This window comes from Anser cygnoides, chromosome 3 (assembly GCF_040182565.1).
Source record: "Anser cygnoides isolate HZ-2024a breed goose chromosome 3, Taihu_goose_T2T_genome, whole genome shotgun sequence".
Lineage (NCBI taxonomy): Eukaryota > Metazoa > Chordata > Aves > Anseriformes > Anatidae > Anser > Anser cygnoides.
This window is the reverse complement of record NC_089875.1, coordinates 82,398,128-82,417,882: the sequence shown is the minus strand read 5'-3', so window position 1 is coordinate 82,417,882 and position 19,755 is coordinate 82,398,128. Positions and strand designations below refer to the sequence as shown.

The 19,755-nt window shown below is 38.7% G+C and overlaps 1 long non-coding RNA gene across 1 annotated transcript in view; it reads left to right on the top strand.

The window, feature by feature from the left end:
• The first annotated feature begins 9,204 nt into the window (after nucleotides 1-9,204).
• LOC106035370 (uncharacterized) overlaps nucleotides 9,205-19,755 on the top strand; it is a 63,693-nt gene continuing 53,142 nt past the window's right edge. Inside the window, exons 1-2 of the long non-coding RNA XR_010830462.1 lie at nucleotides 9,205-10,129; nucleotides 19,363-19,596. This is a non-coding gene — a long non-coding RNA (uncharacterized lncRNA). The remainder of the gene's footprint in view (nucleotides 10,130-19,362; nucleotides 19,597-19,755) is intronic.

The following is a 19,755-nucleotide window of genomic DNA, read 5'->3' as shown; positions in this document are numbered from 1 at the left end:
AGGTGTCACCTTCATTTAAGCATGAATTTGCTGCATTTCTCTAAGAGGTGCTAATACATTTGAAGAAAAGGCCTCTGTCTTATTCTAGATGAAATTCTGCATCATGATATACTGCATATGCTAGTATGATGATTGAGTTGTTGGGAATGTATGTACTGAGTACGAAGAGATTATTACACAATACTGTTTTCACTTACTTCAATGCCCTGTAATGTTCTCCTGATGCCAGCCAAATTATGGTCTCCTGTAGCAGTAGAATGAGCAAAGAGCCCTCATTTGGGATGTACTCAAGTATACCTCCGGGATCCGTTGGCTTCATTCCTTGTCATGGGAGAAGAGGTCTCCATGTCTTGCTTTACATGAATAGTTTCTCTGCTGACTTTGTAGCATATTTTTTTTTTTGGTTTCACATCATTTTACATTTTACTAAGTGACCTAATTCTGAGAATGTAAGGGAAGAAATTTCTATCTGTATCAAGGTATATTAAAAGAGAACGACACAAATGGCTCACTGTCTAACACAATTTTCTAAAATCTGTCTTCTTTTCCATCCAGAAGGGTAAATATACTTTTGACAGCTAGTCACCAACAAATGTCTGAAGCTCTAGGAATGAATTCTTTCTCTGATTCCATGTGTAAAGATTGCCAAGATCTAGACAATTCCTCCTTCCTTTTTTTTTTTTTTCTTTTTTCTTTTTTTTTTTTTATGGTCAAACAGTTAAAACATGGAGTAGCATGTTTAATTTGACTAGAAATCCATTCTTTTCCAGCTCCATGGATTTATCTCTAGTCTCTGTCAGTGTAAAAGACATCATTCTGTAACGAGTCTTTCTCAAGACTGCCCTTTAGATTGAGACAGTCCTCGTCTGCCTGTTTATTTTTCTCCAAAAAGTTTTATCTGTTCATCCTGTCACCTCAGACCCCCCCACACTAGCACAGGTGGGAATTGAAGATGTTTTCAGACTTTCCAGACAAACTTTCTACACAAAACCCATCAAGATTTCTGTGCAGATGGGGGTAGGAGGGAGACCTGTTGAAATGGATATGCTTCTTTTAATCTTGACTGCAATACAATCAGATTTTTCTATTGATCTTTGATCTGAAGTACAATATGTCCCTTAAGCCATGGGAATTCAATGTATCTATTGAATTTTCTGTCTATCTAGCAACAGTAGAGTCAATTTTTAGAAATATATATTCACTTACTGTATCATTTTAATTATATTATTCTAGTATCTGACATACATCTTTGGTTTTCAGAAGTTTGGAGAAACTTCTGTCTTCACAGGTATATGCACAGTGGAGTTACTTTTTAAGTCAAGAGTTAAATTTTATCCTCAACACTTACATGCTTTCAATACATCCTACTGATGTTACTGAAAGTCCAACTTCAGTAGGGGTTTGATCAGGCCCTAATGAAAGTTGGCATCAGGTACAAAAACCAACAAAGGACCATTTCTACAGAGAAATTAAATCAAAATATCCCCCTTCAAGAATTAGAAACGCTACTGTAGAAAGACTTTCAAGAAAACAGCTAAAATTATGTAGTTGAATATCTAACATCTCACGCAATAGGAGTTTGTAAAATTCCAGATTAGCTCTAATTTATTCTCTGCACAATAGAATCATAGAATCATTTAGGTTGGAAAAGACCTCTAAGGTCATCAAGTCCAACTGTGAATAGAATTTAGAAAAGGTGAAACAGTCATGTAATTCCAAGTGAATAGCACATTTCTTGTGGATATAACATCAATGTTGCCAGTAATGAAAATTTCATGTGTTACAAAGCCAGAATAAGTAGAATCTTTTGAAATTTATTCTTTCCTATTTAATACCTAAGCTACCAGAAAACTAAAAAGTAACTTAATTCTCCAAGTTGTTCCAGGGCCCAGGTTACTTTGTCATTCATAGGCATTTGCACCCAACTCATTTTCTGTAGTAAATCAATTACTTGTGTTTAAGCAGATATTCAGATGTGGATTTAAGAATATTTAGCCCTGTGAGCATCGTGGGGAAGACTGGAAACACATGGGCTTTCTGAACACTGCATAGACTTCCAGCACCACCCCAACAGGACTTCTCTGATCACCCTTATGACACGCTTTGGCACTCACAGCATATACATCACACTCCAAAAACTCTTTTCTGCCAAACCATAATGCAACCTTCCTGTCATTTCAGATATTTTCATATAAAGTAGTAATCACCAAAACAATGACATACTAGTGCCATGTGAGCACTACATGTGAACACGGTGCTCATAGGAGGGCTCTGTGTAGATGAAGGCAAAGTTTTATCTGCTAAAAATACAGTCAATCTGCTCCAGAAGCAATTGGGTGTGGAAAGCATGGGTGATAGCTAATAGGCTACACTTCACTTAGGGGCCAGAGGTCTTTCCCTGGTCTGGACTTCAAGCTTTCTGGATGGTGATCAATGAGCATAACTGTGTGATTGCCCAAGTTTTTATTTGTTTATTTATTTATTGTAACAATAAGGCAGTTTATTTTTTAATTTTTTTTTTTGAGCTTGCATAAGCATATGTTTCCTTAGTAAATTGATAGATGGTGGGTGTGAATGTTGAGTAGGAAGCATTTTTTTTTCTTTTTGATGTTTTTCAAATTCTTTTTTTCTGTAAACAGGAGCTGATTTTTCTTACAATATTTATGAGCTGAAAATAACAGTGAAGTCATTGTTTAAGAGGTGAAAAGGTACAATAACAATAGCACAAACACTATATAACATTATAGATGCTGAAATGCCTGTTTTGAGAAGCAAGTTGTCTCCTGTTGGTGCTTGATTTATTATTCACATCCATTTGGGAAATGAGCCCTCAGGAGGTTGAAATATAATTATCCAGTTATTTATTTTTAGGTGGGAAAAAAGAAAAAAAACAACACAAGACAAAATACTCCCACATGCAACACTGCAATGTGTTACAAAACCATCTGAAAAAAGGTTTTCTCTTTCCTTTCAAATGAGCTATGTTACTGAGTGATTCTACAAATGTCACTGCATTAGGGGTACATGGAATTTTTTAGGAAGAAAATATGGGTAAATAGCTGATCTGATATTTCAATGTTTTCTGTGAACCTAAAGGACAATATTTAATCTGTCCATGTTTTGGTCCCTGCCTGTAGTTGATGTTTTTCAATGGAGGAGGTTTAGTTGGAGAAGCAGAGTTTGTTCTGGGAGGAGAGGACAGCAAAAAATGCTAGATTGTTGCAATGTCTTAGCTGTAATTGCTTGAGATCTGTTATGTCAGCAATAATGTGAAATATTTTGTATCCTGTTATTGCTTCTGGAAGAAAAAAGATCTATTCTTCAAAGAGGTGAGAGCACCATCTGTGGTAGTAATGTGGGAATGAAACTTGTGAGAAGACATCATGTTTCCATCTGTTTTCAGAGAGCCTTAAATGATGTCCAAACCCACCAAATAGCTTCTGCTGTGTGAATTTGTAAAGTGCAGTTTACAGTGTTTTATGGCTTCTGTGTCTGAACTTATGCATGCAAGTCCAGAACGAGACTGTCTGTCAAGTACAGCTGCCTTTGAATACAGACGTGTCTGTTCTGGAGGGCACACACTGCATCAAATGTCTGCTGTTGCCATTTACTTTCATGTTGGCCATGTACAAGACCCTGTATATTTTGAAGCAGAAAGTGGCTAAATTGTCAAGATCTTCCATCTGTAAATGTTAGTTTAAGGGTTATCAACCTGCAAACTTTTTTTTTTTTTTTAATCAGTAGTTGTTTTGTGGCATATATATATATATTTCTTTTTTTTCCAGTGAGTTAGATTGTCTCCAACTATTCTGACTAACTTTTTAAGTTAGCACTGACCTTTGCGGTTATTTTTTATTCTTGTTTTGCTGCCCCTTTTGCCATGATGTGTTTCAGGGAAGCTCAGGAGAGTGTAGCTTTTATTAATAGGGGACTTGGTTAGCCAAAGAGCACCAGAGACTATCATTTTAAAGAGAGACCATTTATCCCTGACGTTCGACAGTCAGGAAATTGTCCTTCCTCTTGGTTTTGTGGTGGCAAAGAATTACTTGATAAATAAATGGAAATGAATCAGTGGAGGGTTTAATTAATTAATTAATTGATTTTGGAAATGCACTCTGAACTTTAACAGGCCAGAAGGACTAATGGCTCTGGTGGAGTCTGCCATTATTGGCAGCCTGGCTGAATGTCTGCCAAATCCAACAGGACTTTGGAGCAGGTTGCTATACAGATAATTTCTAGAGCGCATCATCTTTTAAAAGCCCATTATTTTCTTGGTAGTCTTTGCTGATAGATCATGCTGTAGCTGGGCAATTCTTTAAATTAGTGTCTGTGAGCCAGTGAGTGAAAGAGTCTCCTTGGAGACATCAGTTTATCATCTTGGAGAGCACCCCCTCTGCCCAGGTGCCAGAGGCAGACGGGCTGAGTTCCAGTACAGTAGTTCTGCGCCAACAGGAGACATCTCTCATGAAAGCAAATCCTCAGGAGAGAGATGGAGAGGTGGTTTTGCATCCTAAATCACCCTTGAATCCTTGGGAGACCCCAGTGAGAAGGCTTGTTGTGTCCTCCTCTGCATCACTGAGGCAGCCTCACAGGAGCAAGCAGAGCCAGCACTCTCAGCTTGGTTTCGGTGGCACATTTTGACCAGAAGTCAGAACAAGGCTTCTCTGATTTGCTGAACTGGGGGTGTGACATCAAATTTATTTTCATTTTTTTTTTAATTAAAAAAAATAATTTTAATATATAAAAAATATATCTCAGGTTCGCTTCAAAACTGCACCAACAGTAAGCAGTTTGGACTGGAAGGCACATATGTTTTATCTAGGAAATCCAAATAAGTTTTTTTTTTAAATAGCTTAAAATGAATGAGAAGAAGAATGAGTGCTAATGTTATTGTCTTATACAGGTAAGAGAGAAAAAGAAAGAAGGGCTGAAACACTATATGGTGCTTATACCATTTTCTTTTCCTTTTCAGGAAAAAAAAAAAAAAGAGAAAAAAAATCAGTGTGAAGGAACATTAAGAAACAAAGAAAGAGTTACATGAAATAACCTTCCAAACTAATGGAAATGGATCTCTTGTGATTTTAAATATATCCCAGTTCTGTGCTAATGCATGCAAAGGATGAAGGAAACAAGTTACAAATGGGTAGAGTGTCAAATTCTCAAATCAAGACAGACTAATTCATCCTAAAAGATAATTTATACCAACTAAGCTGTCTGAGGCTTTGGGGTTGACTGTTTGGCATGTGTTTCTCTACAGCTTGCACACTGGACCACAACATAGCATGTAGATGATTCATGGGCTACAGACTTTCTGCACATAGCGGTCAGCCTGCAGCTCACATGGTGGGGTCCAAGGGGGATTGGCTTGGCTGCAGAACAATTTTTCACATTCCTTTGTACCTTATGTCTCAGGCTTCTTTTCAGTGGTTTCAGACTCCGACTCCTCAATAACTGAGCAAGATATTAATGGGATAAATTGCTCACTGTCTGTAAGTAAATTACATGAGAGATGTGACCTGTGAAAACAGTTCTGTCTCTTACGTGCTGGTAACGATGACAATAACGACATTAATAGGGAGAATGCATTGCTATTAAGCAACCACTCCTTTATTTACTTTCAAAGCTGTGATTTGCCAGTACGGTATCCCCTTCTTTTCTCTTCCCCAATAGAAAAACAATAACAACAAAAAAGATGGAAGCAATGTTGCATGCCTTCCCTGCTGTCAGGGGTATAAGGAAACACTAGGGAGATTTATTATTATTATTCTTATTATTATTAAATATATAATTTAAAATAATTTAATTAGTTCACGCACCTTTGCAGAAAGACTTTGGTAACAACTCTGATTACTGATATTAAAGATCAGATGGAAAATTAACAGTATCCCCTTACACCAGTAAAAGCAGAGGCTGAACTTTTACAAGTTTGCTGCCATTAAAATCTGTAGCATTTGAAATATCTAATAAAGCTTTAGATGATAATTCTCCCTCCACCCTTGCTCTCTCTCACTTTTTTTTTTTTTTTTAATCCATTTTTGGCTTCTCTGACTGTTTGACCTTCTTGAATGATCCTATAATTTACTGGAGGGTCAGAAAGTCACAGGGGCCCACATAAAGCAAGACAAATGAAGATAGGGTTTCTTAGAAAATTCAACACATTTCTAAAGGCTACTTCATCCTGTGCACAGCACACCAGTCCTGTTTAGAAGAAGGGCAGACGGAAGTTTGCTTTATACATATTAAAGCTGCTTTTTATACTCTTATGGGGAAAAACTTGCTTGCAAGCTTTGCATTCCAAGTTCTGTAACCAAATGCCAAGACTTTTCAGATCTGCCAAGTTCAAAATCTAAGATTTCAGGTCCACTTGCCAGCTCACATTTTACATTTGGCAGTAGAACTCTCTCCAGCCCTGCCAGTAGCTGGCCCCCAAGATGCCTCCATATGAGGTTTGGGATTTAATTTAAATTTTTGTTTTTCAAACACTATTGTTCCATAAACATGAAAGTCCAAAATTTCAGGATAAACCCAGCCTGGGCAGAATCCCTTTTTATTACTGAAAGGTCTCCAAGACAGCGCCCGCTTTGAGAAAACTTTGGAAATGGTATCTGACTTAGCCAAGGGATCTTATTTGTTACCTGCCGTGATATTTCTTTGTGAATACACATTTGTCAGGGGAATCCTGTTTCTTTACTTAGATAGTGCAGGATCTCTTTTTATTTCTCTCCTTACTGTGCATGCCTAATTCCCTTTATTGTTAATGAGGGTTTAATGTGTTCTTTGAATTGGAGAAAAACATTTCTATGCAACTGATAAAACAGAGCTTAAAGAGGCAGGGTGACAACACGGGGGAGGAGGTTGAATTGTCTGGCTGTGAGTTTAATGCTTTCCTGCCACTGGAGTGAAACTGAAAGATATACATATATATATATAAAATATATATATATATAAAATAGTTCTTGAAAGAGGAATCATAGAAATGGAGTGTCAGTGGAAAAGAACTGTGAGTTGTAACTATCTTTGTGTGTGATGAATGGAGTGATAAAAATAAAATAAAAATAATATTAAACACAATAAAACCAGTAGAAACAGGACAATGGGAAACAGTGATTTGTATAAATTATTCTTTCAGAGCTCATCCCTTTTCTGTGCTGTGTTCTCATTTTGATGATGACCTTCTAGACCAAATCTGGATAGCTTAAATAAAATGAATGCTTTTCCTTGTTGTGTTACCCCCTAGTAGTCCTTTCATTCAAACTTTCAGGAAATTTTGTGGCAACAAATCACCATGACATACTTATTCTTGCAATCCCCCTTGTCCACCCTTAGAGAAGAACCATGACTTAGCATATGAAGTGGATTACCTTTCACCCCAATTAATGTTTTTATAATGAGTACCAAAGGAAGCAATAATGTTTTGCCACTTATTATCGAGTGTTGCTGGGGCAATCTCTGAAACTCAAGACTTAGGTCAATGGCAGCACTGACACGATGGCAATCATGCTGCTGAGGTTTAAGCCCTACTACAACAATGAATAAATGGGTCAATTTAATTTCCAGAACTATCAGTCTGAAGCTGTAAGGAGCAGAATGAATGAGATATGAATGTCCAGGGGTTTTGCAAATTTGGCAGAGGTTAAACTTGATATTCCACCCATTTTTGTGCTTATTCAAATGCTACTTAAAAGAAAAACAATGAAGGAATAAGGTAAGAAATAGCAATCACGTTTAATCTGGAAGCCGAAACTGGAACTACATCATTTTAAGTACATTGATAAATATACATATATTTATATTATTATATGTTATGTGAGATTGTGTAATAAATTATATTTTGCCGCTTGTCAGTAAGTTGATTGAGTTGCTGCCCACAAATACATAATTTTCTAGATGGCAAAATCCAGTGTTCTCAGTTTTAAGAAAGGATACCATCTGAGATGTTATTGAACAGACTAAGCCATACCCCTTTTATTATCTTTTAAAATTGTGTAATATGCTTAAACATACTTTAAAAATACCAGACAAAGGAGCATAGACAGCACAAAGTCACCTGACAAAAATAACATTTCTAAGTATTTCCTTGGACTTCTTATGTAGGGAGAATTAGGCTGCTCGTTGAAAGCTATGGTATAACAAGAAAAATAAATGCCTTGCATAGAAGTTCAATACAAGGCCACCCTGACTTAAAATAAACCTTGTCCATTTGAGGCATACTGACTGATAGCAGTGGACGGCCTGTATGGTGCAACCTCTATGAAGAATTCCTTTCTTGCAGTCCATTATTTTAGAAAAATCAGACAAGAAGTCCAAGCTCCTCCATTCTATGATTCTGTGAATCTATGATTCTATGATTGTTTTCTTTTCCTGGCTTTTTCTTTTTTCTATTATGTCAAGTTGTTTATGCCAACAGCCTGTTTCAACCTAACTCAGGATAGCAAACCTTTCCTACAAGACCTAAAGAAAGCCAAAGAGATGACGGACAAATGAGTATGTATGTATATATTTTATGACTTCCATTATCTCAGGTATTAATGTAATTTAATCTTGTTCACTCATTTTTCAACTGCTTTTTTACACTGGGGAAGTAATTTACTCCTGCTCCTCCTTTGGAAAAGCATCATTAACCTCTTTTTCTCATGATGATTGAGCAAATATCAGTTGAATGTCCTCCCACTGGGAAAAGCAGAGGGTCATTAATTTAAAGAAAGCTGTTTTTTGGGAGATGAATCCTTCCCTCCAGACCCTGTGTTATGGGTGACTGTCACTCAGGTTTTGTTGCGATTGCCATCTTGGAAGTGCCTGCCTGGCTTCCTGGATCCTGAGGAGCATTGCAGCATCATGACTGCACTACGATATGGATGGGAACAGGGCCACAACAAAAAGCCTTGCGTGCAGCACAGAAATTCCCCAATACTATGTCACAACCAAGACCGTGGGCTATTATGTGTCCCATCCTACCAGGTAAGATCAGATTTTAGCCTCTGGGTTTCAGTTTACTTCCCCATAAAAAGTAACATATGTTTTCCCTTTCAGGATTTCCATGTACTTTTAATTATTAAATCTTACATTTTTTTTTTGTATTGATATCGTTAGAGAGGAAGATTATATAAATGTAAAATACCATGTTATAAAATGTTTAATCTTGAAGAGCTTCTTTCAAGGCTGGCAGCTGTCAAATTTCAATATCCATTAAAAATTACATTTTTGTTTAAGGCTAATGCATTGCCATAACAAACAAACAATCACAAGGAAAGCACTGTCTTTCTTCATGGCTGCATGCTGAGATGAGACACACCAGCTTTTCCCTCTGCCTCTTTGTGTGTATGTCTATTTTTTATTGCAAGTAGGCTTTGGAGTACACTGAGTGCTGGTCATTTTTTGCCCAGAGAGCTGGAAGTTCACACATATCAAGCTTTGCAGCTGACTGCATCAGTGGGCAGACAGGATGGCAGAGCAGGATCACATGGATGCATGTTCTTGCAAGCAAAACCAGAAGAAACGAAGTCAAGCTAGTATGTATTAGGAAACACTAGTTTTGACATCGTCACTTTAATGCCTTATGGTTCATGGACACACTGCATCTGAAGCCCCGTGGGCAAGTTCCTGATCCTTTCTGCTTTGCATAATGAGCAACTCTGGCTCTCAGAGCTCAGTTCTCCTTCTGTTTTACAGGTCCCTGAAATTTATCCAGTTTCACTGCTTCATACCTGTGTTCCTATCAGAAAAGATGCTGAAACAGCTGTGGGATGAATTATCTGTTTATTTATTCATTAAAAATGTTTTTTTGACCTGGCAAAATGTGGTGAGCTGGGAAAGCCTTTTTGTCACTCATATTACCTCTTTTCCTCCAGAGGAGTCACAGAGAATTTAAAGGTCATTTGAAAAGCAGCCTTTTGCTCTTTGACAGCCCGTTCAATATTAGCCTGCAGTTTTACTTTACAAAGTCATTATTATTAACTGCATTCATGGCTTCTGCTGTTTTCCTGGGATTGCAAAGTAACTTGAGATACTAATTGCAATGAGCTAATTTGGCAATACCATGCAAAACTTCCTTAAGGCATTAGTTAAGAATATACTTTCCTTTACACAAAGAGTATTTGAAAGAGGGAACAGACTGCAAAGGCAGCAGAAGGTATGCTTTTGTACTCCTATACTTAAGAGTAGATGGTATAATTAGCTTACAATGGCAGTTGAATATATTTCTCAGAACAAGAAAAGAACATACAGAATTAAACAGTAGCTTTAGCTTAATGGTAATCAGTGATAATGATGATAATAATAATAGTACTTAGAACTTTAATGTAGAGATTTGCATCTTGAAAATGCTATGCAAAACATTGACTTAATTACTGTCACCTCTTCAGGGAAGGTAGGTATTATCGCCCTGGCTTAATAGATAGGGAAATTGAGATATAAGGAAATGAAATGACTTGCCAAAGGCTCTGCAAGAGGCTGTAGAGGGATTCAAACTTTCCAGGTCCCTTTACCATTTGCTTCGCTATACCAAACTAATTATGCACACTTTAGGGCTGCTTTGTGCTTTTGGAAGTTGAGCCCAAGTCCTTTGAAATTAAAACTGTGTGTGTAGTGTTTTAAAGGTTTTCTTTTTCAATCAGTATGTGATTGGAAAAAATACTTTAATATGATTTTCCTCTCTGGGTCAGCCTGAAACATATAGTCACAGGCAAAAAGTTCAGTTTTGTTTTAAAATATTTATTTCTTTACCTTAGTATACAGACCGACTTATAAAAGAAAAGCCAAAATTTTGTATAGAGTAAGTCAGAAAACAAAAGAGATTTTACCCGAATTTATTTTGTTATTAATTCAGGGAGGCAGGGGGTGGAGGGTTTTGATGAAATTATTTACCAAATTCCAAGTTTATTAATGCTTTCTCTGACATGCAAACTGCATGGATTTTTTTTTTTTTTTGATTTCTATCTAGTAGATATATTCTTCCTTGTCCTTATTAAAACCAATGTGAATCTTTCTGCCTCAATCATTTCTCCTTATGGAAGGACTGAGGATCAACCCTGTGATTTGATTACTTGCAGTGTTATGTTGAGTCAAATGGTGCAGTGATAACATAAACAGCTTTCTGGCCACAACCACAATTTAAGGTGGTGATGAGATATTGCAAGATGAATTGTGTTCCATAAGGATAAAGAGAAAACCTCGGCTTTTAGTTATAATTATTTCCCTGTGTGAAAGACATTAAAACTAGACTACAGGAATCGGTTTTGCTTTGACTGCTTATAGTATGTTTTTAGCATAGATCTTATGGGCACTGCAGTTCTGGTTAATTAAGTCTGAACCATAGTTCACTTCTTAGATAAGAAATGTAGTTCTGTATCTGTAGAACATAAGGCAGTAATAGATGTCAGTGTCTGTGTTTGCAGGATTTAGAAGGAGCTTTTGATAATTGTTTTCTCTTCATCCTGCATTCTGTCACCTTCACTTACCAGCGGATCAGTGCACACAAGCTTACAGGCGTTTAAAAGCTGGATGTGCTGAGCTCCTCTCTGTGAACAGAGGGAGATGTGCCTCTATATTGGGAGCCTTTCTATACACAGCTGGTGTCTCATTTATGTGTTTTGAGTACCTACAGGGTGTGGGGGCATTTGCTGGTACTCCGAATGGACATGACATCCGGAGGTAACAACTTCATGTAGCGTTATTGATTTTTGCATTGTACCAGCACTGATTTCTGGGTATGTGAATCCCTTGCTGAGCCTCTGATGATAGTCTGACCTAAAGCTTCAGAAGATTTCAGTAGATGAACTTCAGGAGTGCTTACCCTGTTTCCAGAACAACATGGTCAAGTTCATTCAGCTAATCAAAACATCAGACATTTTTATCCAGCAGGATTTAACTGGGGTTTTTGTTAAAAGCTTTTGCTTCATTTTCACTTTTTTTTTTTTTTCGTATTGTCATGACTGAACATAGCAGCAGAAATAAGTAATATTGAAAAAACAGTGGAGAATTTTTCTGAAAAGTATCCTTTGCATTTGCTTTCTGCAGGCATTTTACATTAAAACCCAAATACTCTTGCAGCAGTCACAGTTTTCCAGTCAGGGTAAGCATGAAGAAACTATTTATATAAAGCAGAAATAGGCAAAGAATGGCTAGTTACACAGCTCGAGTTTAGATTTTTTTCCCCAACAAATTGCTTTAAGTGCATGATATGGGCAAAAACTGTTCCCAGGTTTATTTAGCAAGTCATTTCAAGTAAGTTATATGTTCAAGAGAATCACAGGATAACAGTAAGCTAATAGAAATGTGCATTCTTTCACATAATTGATAAGATTTATTAACTCCTGCAATTATTAAAATGATCTGTCTTTTTCAGAGGGTAGAAATGAAATACTAAATTTGGTTTATTCTGACAGTCCATACTAGAATATCAGAGATGAGTTGTTGCCTCCTCATAGTTTAACTGACTCCATTCTTTGAGTAGTACTACATAAGAGGCGAGACATATTGGAGTGGAATATGAAATAAGCACCTGAAAATGAGATTCTGCTGTAATATATGTTGATCACACAAGGTGGCAGAATGAGCTTAGGGCTCTCTGAGAAGTAAGAAGCAGTGAAGCATCATCATTTTCAGTCAAAGACATATCCTTCCTTGCCCTACGAATATGCCAAGATGCTTCTGCACATGTAGAGGGATGGAGGGGAATTTTTTTTAAAAAAACATTTTTGATAATTATCCAAGTTCTTCAATTTCCTTTGGAGATTTAATGGAGACTGTTAAAAGCTTGTGGCTAACTTTGGAAATTAATAATCATACAATGCTCAATCTGCTCACATCTTCAGTTTTATTGAAAACAGTTTACTTTCTATCAATACATTGATTCTCTAAGTGGGGTTGAACTCTTCAGATGAAGGACAGCTACAAGAACAGGCACGTAGGGAATATTTCGCTTTTCCTTATTGATTTAGAGCTAAATTTACTTCTATTGTGAGTGAATGAAACTCTGTTGACTTTGCTGGTGTTGTTATTTACTTATAGCAGGCCTGAGCATGGCAGGTAGATATATGTGGCTGAACTGAAGGCAACCCAAAAAGGAGAAATTGAAGTCCAAGGCAAAGAGAAGGGATTTTTCTGCAGCAATTTCTATGCTACTGCTTTGGCCAATGACCTGAAGGATAGTAGTGACACTTCTTCTTGCACATTTACCAGATGCTCTCCTTGACTCACTTCTGAGACTGTTCTTGTAATAGGCAGTTCCAGGGGCAGGGCTGAGCTGTGTCCTCAGGAGCCTTTGGTTGCAGATTGCAAAGGAGGTCCTACACATGCCTGCTCAGTTCACCCCTTTGGAGCTACATAACAGCCATGCAGTGTACCAAAACAATGTGGAATTTCAGCTATGGTGTGGGATTTTTTTCCAGTCATATGCTCAATGTGAATTGCACCAATAATGCATAAAAGCAATCTTTGTGTTCAGCTCAATTAATGGTTCCTTGAAGAGAGAGAGTTATACCACCATAGGAAGCATTTTAAAAGTAGCTGATAATATATTCTCCATCTGAATTTATTTCTATCTGTAACTAAATTAAGTGACCAACCAGGTTAGTCTTATAAGTAAGACTTAAGGACTGGGATCTATTCATTGCTCCTTATGCAATATATTTCTAGAAGCTCGTTAGAAGCTATTAGAGCTTATCCACCCTTGCAACCTTTTCAGCAGATGTTCAGCTGTTTGTTTTTCCTCATTGCCTTAAGATATTTGGCTAAGCATTAAAACAAGACTGGAACAGGTCAGGAAAGTATTTATTTCCCAGAAAAAATAAACTAGGAATTAAAACAGATGACAATTAATATTGAAAATGTCATCTGTAATCTATTAATGAGAACTGGAAAACAAGAATTAAATGAAAATTTGAAATTTAGAGCTACAGCAAACACCGGAATAGCAATCTGTCTCTTTGCACAGACAAGAAGTTACAAAATTATAAAGAAGAAAAAAAGAATCAAGAGAGAAAGAAAGAAAAAAAAAGAGTTCTGGAAATATTCTTTACACACCAGCTGCATTTGTCTTTGGCCCTTCTGTCACTTATGGGACCAGTCCGTGAGACTCAGCAAGACTTCCTGAATGGTCTATGGTCATACCTAAGAGGCTTTTTTAGTCCACACCTGAGCCTTGAGTTTCAAGCCCTGAGAGCTCCCTGACTCTGTTATTGTGTCCAGATTAATCCACAGTCACGCCTTGTCTTTCAGCTGCTAGCTGCTGCCTCTCAGCTCAGCCACAGCACTTGTGTGACGTCTCCTTTGCCATCCCACTGCAAAGCCGGGGTGTTATTTTTAATTGCCAGTGGTTTTAACTTACCTGCTCAAATGTACGCTGCACAGGCTTGAGTCACTCGTGCATACTTCTCAGCCTAGATCAGGCAACTGAGTGGAGACAGCTCCTCAAAATGCCTCTCTGCTGTGACTGCCTGCGAGTCCTCCCTCTTCTTTTCAGTACAAAGTCAAGCACTAACAGCCTAAGCCACTGCAGGAGATGCTTTGAGTTAAACTGCTAGCCTTACACTGAAACAGGCAAAAAATCCTCACTTATACCTGCTCCTTACCACCTCTGAATCGTTAATTACTGCCTCTCAGTCTGATTTTCCTCATGGCAGGCTGCTGCTGCTCATGCTGCATACATAGCAAAGTGTGGGCTCCCTGGGAGATGCCAGCTGGGGGCTGCAGGGCAGTTCAGCCAGTGTTGAAGAGTAACAGTAGGGACAGCTGGTGAGCTGGGTCGCAAATCTGCGCTCAACCTGGACTTAAAGGACATTTTGGGTGCTCTCTGTCATGCTGTACCAAAACCCACGTGAATCACTTAATTCACATAGTCCAGGCAGATCTGCAGTGCAGTGTGAGAGATACAACTGGGACAAGACTTGGGCATACCAAACTTACACAAGTACTAGGCAGCAGCCATTATACAGTAAGTAATTATTTCATGTTCAAGGAGGCATTAGGGACTGTCTGAGAGAATACCTTGGCAGCGTGACAACATGAGCAGAACTGCAGAGCTCTTCAAGGAGTTGGTGACTCGGGGCAGCTCCTTTTGTCACTTTCCGGAGTCATTGTACAAACTGATGTCCACGTGTTGGTTAAATAAGTAACAGCTGACGGGGTTTCAGTCAAAATCTGTCTCAGAAATTTTGGCCAGTGTCCCTGAAAAGCAGCAAGCAAGCAGAGGCATAGCAGCAGTGAGAGAGCTAGCACTAGAAGCGGTGTAGTGAGTCAAAATATTAATGGCTGTGACATGGATGCTCAAATAGAAGCCGTGCTGCTGGATGCAGGCATGACTCGCACTTGCACAACACGTGTGAGAGTAGAGAACACTGTCTGTAAGACCTGAGGTCCTCATATTGACAGAAATAAGCTGTGGCTATCAAAGCTCCAGACCTTTTGCCACATGCTGTGCACAGAAACCTGCTGTGGCCGCTCAGATTGCTGCAACCTGGTGAGGAAACAGAGGGTGGACATTTGGGCTCTCACACGTGCTGTCTCTATGTGCACACATGCACCCACAGATACATGTATGTGCTACTGAAGTGTGGTTACACGCAGTGGACAGAATGAGAGCACGTGGGCTTTATGTGGTCACTGCAAATGCTTTCGTTTCAGAGTGCTGCTGCTGGAAAGCTCGTAGGGCAACTACATATGGATGACCCTGCTGTCTGGAAAAATGTGCTGTGAAACTGCTGTGTTGTGCTGGAGGTGATTCCTGAGCCACAGACGGTCCCTGACAGCCTTTGTAAAGTGATATGAAGCAAAATACCTGTGAGAGCAAGGAAATCAGTCTGTGCTGATTAATGCCAGCGTTGCTGGTATTGATGGTTTAGCTGCCTGTACAAAACAAATGTGGCTAATCAGTTCATCTTGAAATAACTTGTACTACTGAATAAAGGAAGTTGTTGCCTAGTCAATTTCATACTAATTGCTCCATGCCACAAATTCAGGGCCTGATCCAATATGAATTGACACCAAGGAAAGATACACCATTCGCTGTGATAGTCTTTGGATCAAGGCTTCATTTGAAAGGGAGCAAACACAGCATGCTAAATTAGCGTTCTTCTGAGCCTTCACTGTCTGTTTCTTGAGAAACAGACAGGCTTGATTTTATTTTGTGCATAGCCACATGAGTTGCAGCACTCACACATTGGATTGCAGGCCAGCAAAGCCAACCTGAGCACATCAAAGTTTCAGCAGGAGCTGGGGCTCTGTTGGCTGCTGTCTGCCACAGACCACCTCGGTCGGGTGTCTGACACAGGGTGTTAACTACGGTATTGCCTCACGGAGCCATTTACCTCCCAACAAACATTTAGTGCTTATGAGGCATTTGTCAAAAAGCCACACTGGGGCTATACCTGTGGCTTTAGCTATTTAAACGTCTTTAAAAATCTGTCCCTTGAGATGATTTAACTCAGCAGGATTTAGGCTGTGAAGGCTCACATCATCAAAGGGACCAAAGTGTCAATCCATCTCTTTTCACGCCTAAAGACATAACAGTATCATGCCCCTCCCCAAGAGAGAGTACTGTAGAGAAATTTCCAAGCTCTCAGCACCCAAACTAGCTAGCTCTGGAAGCAGATGGAGTATAATTATAGCAGTGTCGAGCTGCACCTGAACTAATTAGCTCTGCTGAGAAACAGGGATTGAATTTAATAATGCATGTTCTGCCATACCAAAAAGGCTAGACTGCCTTTGAGACCCACGCGAGTGTCTCTGCATGGTGCTGTGCTGAACTCTGTGGATGTACTCTGAAAGTCAGCTTGGAGCTTTTTTCGCCATAATCCACTGCACAATGCAGCTATCACCTTGTCCCAGCATTCAGGTACCATTGGCATAATTACTCCTCAGCTGTCACTTACCTCCTGACTATTAGTTTAGCATGTTAAGTTCTGCATATGCTCAAGATTTTGCTGTCCAAACTCACCTAAATGTCGAGATCCACCTCAAGGACTGCCGTAGCCTATTTCTAAAACCTTGAAGGCTTCAAAATGAAACCCTCTTTGCTATGGGTCTGAAATTACTGGCATGGTCAAAACATGCTTAAAGTGCTTGGTAGCTGGGAGAAAGGTAAAAGCTACAGGTTCAAATCCTTGCTCTGGAGCAACAATACCTATCAGACATGGACGTGAGCTCCAATCTTAGATACATTTCCTAATAGCTATGATTAAAGCCAGTCTCTCTGGCCTCAGTCCTCTGCATATCAAATTATTTCTACAAAGGGGAGCAACTCTCATGTTGGTGAGTGAGAGGTTTTTTCCATTGCACAAGGAGTTGGGAGCTGGGATGCTCACCTGGGGACTGGTTTGAGCTCAGGCTCCAGCTGTGGGTCAGGCAGAAGGAGCAGTTTGACCCATCTCCCATGCCATCAGGGATAACTCCAAGGCTCTCGCTTCTCCTGGCCTATCACTGTTACTCTTTAAAAATGTATCTCCTGCGTCATGCAAGTGAGTGATTTTATTTAGGTGAGTAATGGCTCTGAGAGGATGGATACTGGGCCTCCCTGGACATGTTCTGTAAAGCCCACTTCCTCTCTAGGAAGTGCAAAAGGAAACTGTACCCTTGAATTACTTAATGTCTTTTGAAAATTTTAGGCATGGTTCATAACATTTGATTATTTTTTTAATATGTAGCTCCTTTAGACAACTTCAGTGTATCTGTGTGCTGTAGACAACAAATTACAACTACTGGATCAAGCATGCACACACCTCCAGAGCAAAGACCTTTTCTATTTATTTATTTATTTATTATTATTATTTTTTAATTTCTTCAATTTTATAAAACACACAGGCTTCGATGTTTTGAGCTAAGGCTGATTTTCAGTAGGTAGAACTGGTGCATCTTACTGGACCCATTGTTGCAGAGACTGGTATTTCTCTCATCAGAAACTCAAAATAGCTTTGATCTTATTGCAGAATCATTCTTTTTTCCTGCCATTCTGATGATAGGATGAAATAAAATTTCTTAACTAGAAAGAGATCTGATTTACAAGGTTTGTAATAGTTGTGTAGAATTCAATTGCCTGTGGAGGAAACATGGGAATCATTATTTCCCCTCCTCTTCCTGCATTTGCTCTGCAATATATTTGGCTCAAATAATCCATTTCTGAAAATATCTCTGTGGTACATGGGGGAGTGGAGGCATTATAAGCAATATTGCATTTGTAATAAGGGGAAAGGGAGAGCTGTGAAGAGAGGAAGGAGAATTCCCAAGTCTGAGATCTTCCCTCACACTTTTCCTGGCATGGCTTTGTGACAGACTACATCTCTTACAGGACAGAAAAATAGAACTGCATCCTCTCCCTAAATAATTAAATGAATACTTAACTTTTAGGTTTAGAATTTACAGTATATTATAAAACAATTACATTTCCTTTGCATGAGAAGGCAAATTACCATTTAGGTTCCTTTGTCATCTGTATGTGTGAGTTTGGAGCAATTAACATGAATATAGTGCAGGTGCAGTATCTCAGGAAATTGCAAGAAGCTGTGCTGGGGTTTTGTACCGTAGAGGGATGTCAGAGCCACTCTTGGAAGAGTCAAAAACTGGAGAGATTTGAGCATCTGAAATGTGATTTTTTAATCATAACAAACACCAATAGATGGCTATATAATAGGCATGAAATGAATGCTCTATTTTCTCACAGATTGTACTGCTGCTTATTTAATTTAACTTGAGACTGCAAACTATTAAATTTTAGATTGTGAATTACCATTCTTTTTTGGGCAGTTTATCTTTCTAACTGTAAATAGAGTTTTTTTTTTTTGATTGGTAACAGCACTGATATTGTGGTAGTATTGATATTATCTCAAGACACCTTCCTACATCAGTGATATGAATTTTTACATGTTCTTTAAGACAAACTACTTGGGAATTCCTAGGTCTGGAATTTTGTTTCGTATCATTTTGTTGTATCTAACTGTTAATGGAAAACCAATCCTTGTACCTGACTCTGAGATTCATTTCATTTTTTTAAGTGCAAATTCCTCATAAATTCAGGTGAGCATGATAAGATAAATGCTGCCTAAAACCATACCTCACAGTGGGCATAAGTGGTGATTTAAATTTTTTTTTTCTCCTTTTTGGTAGGGTGATACCAATCCACATCTGCTGAGGATTTGACCCTTAGAGCTATCTGACCTGATAGTCATTTTTGCTGATGCTTCATTTACAAGGGCACAACAGAGGGACATGAATGACCGTGGTGATTATTCATACTTGGTTTAATGCCCTTTTATTTTGCCACAGAGGCTTAAAGGAGACACTGTGGTAATGGCCCACAGGTCCCCCATTTTATCCGTGTGAAATCACTAGCTAGAAGAATGATGTTGATATGGAACATTTCCTTCCTTGCAGGTATAAAGGAGCAAATTCATCCTGGGGACTACAACACTAAACACAGTACATGCAAACGTTTGTGCATGGAAAAAAATCTGATAGCCACTATGGAATTTGTGATAGCCATACAAATGAAATGACACACAGGCATGTCCAGTTTGGCTTTAGGGAAGTGGCAAAGGAGGAGGAAATGCAAGTATCAGATCTGAAAAGCAGCCTGCGGCAAAAGAGAGTTTTCAGGTTGTCAGCATGGTGAGTCATCTGCTCGGTGTTTCTATAAATATGACAACAGCAGCTAGTACCCCTTACTTTTAGCTGCACCAACACACACACACTTCAGTTGAGTGGGAGAAGGTAAAAGGGCTTACTCTGAAATAGAAATAGCAGTAGGAGGATATCACATGAAGCAAA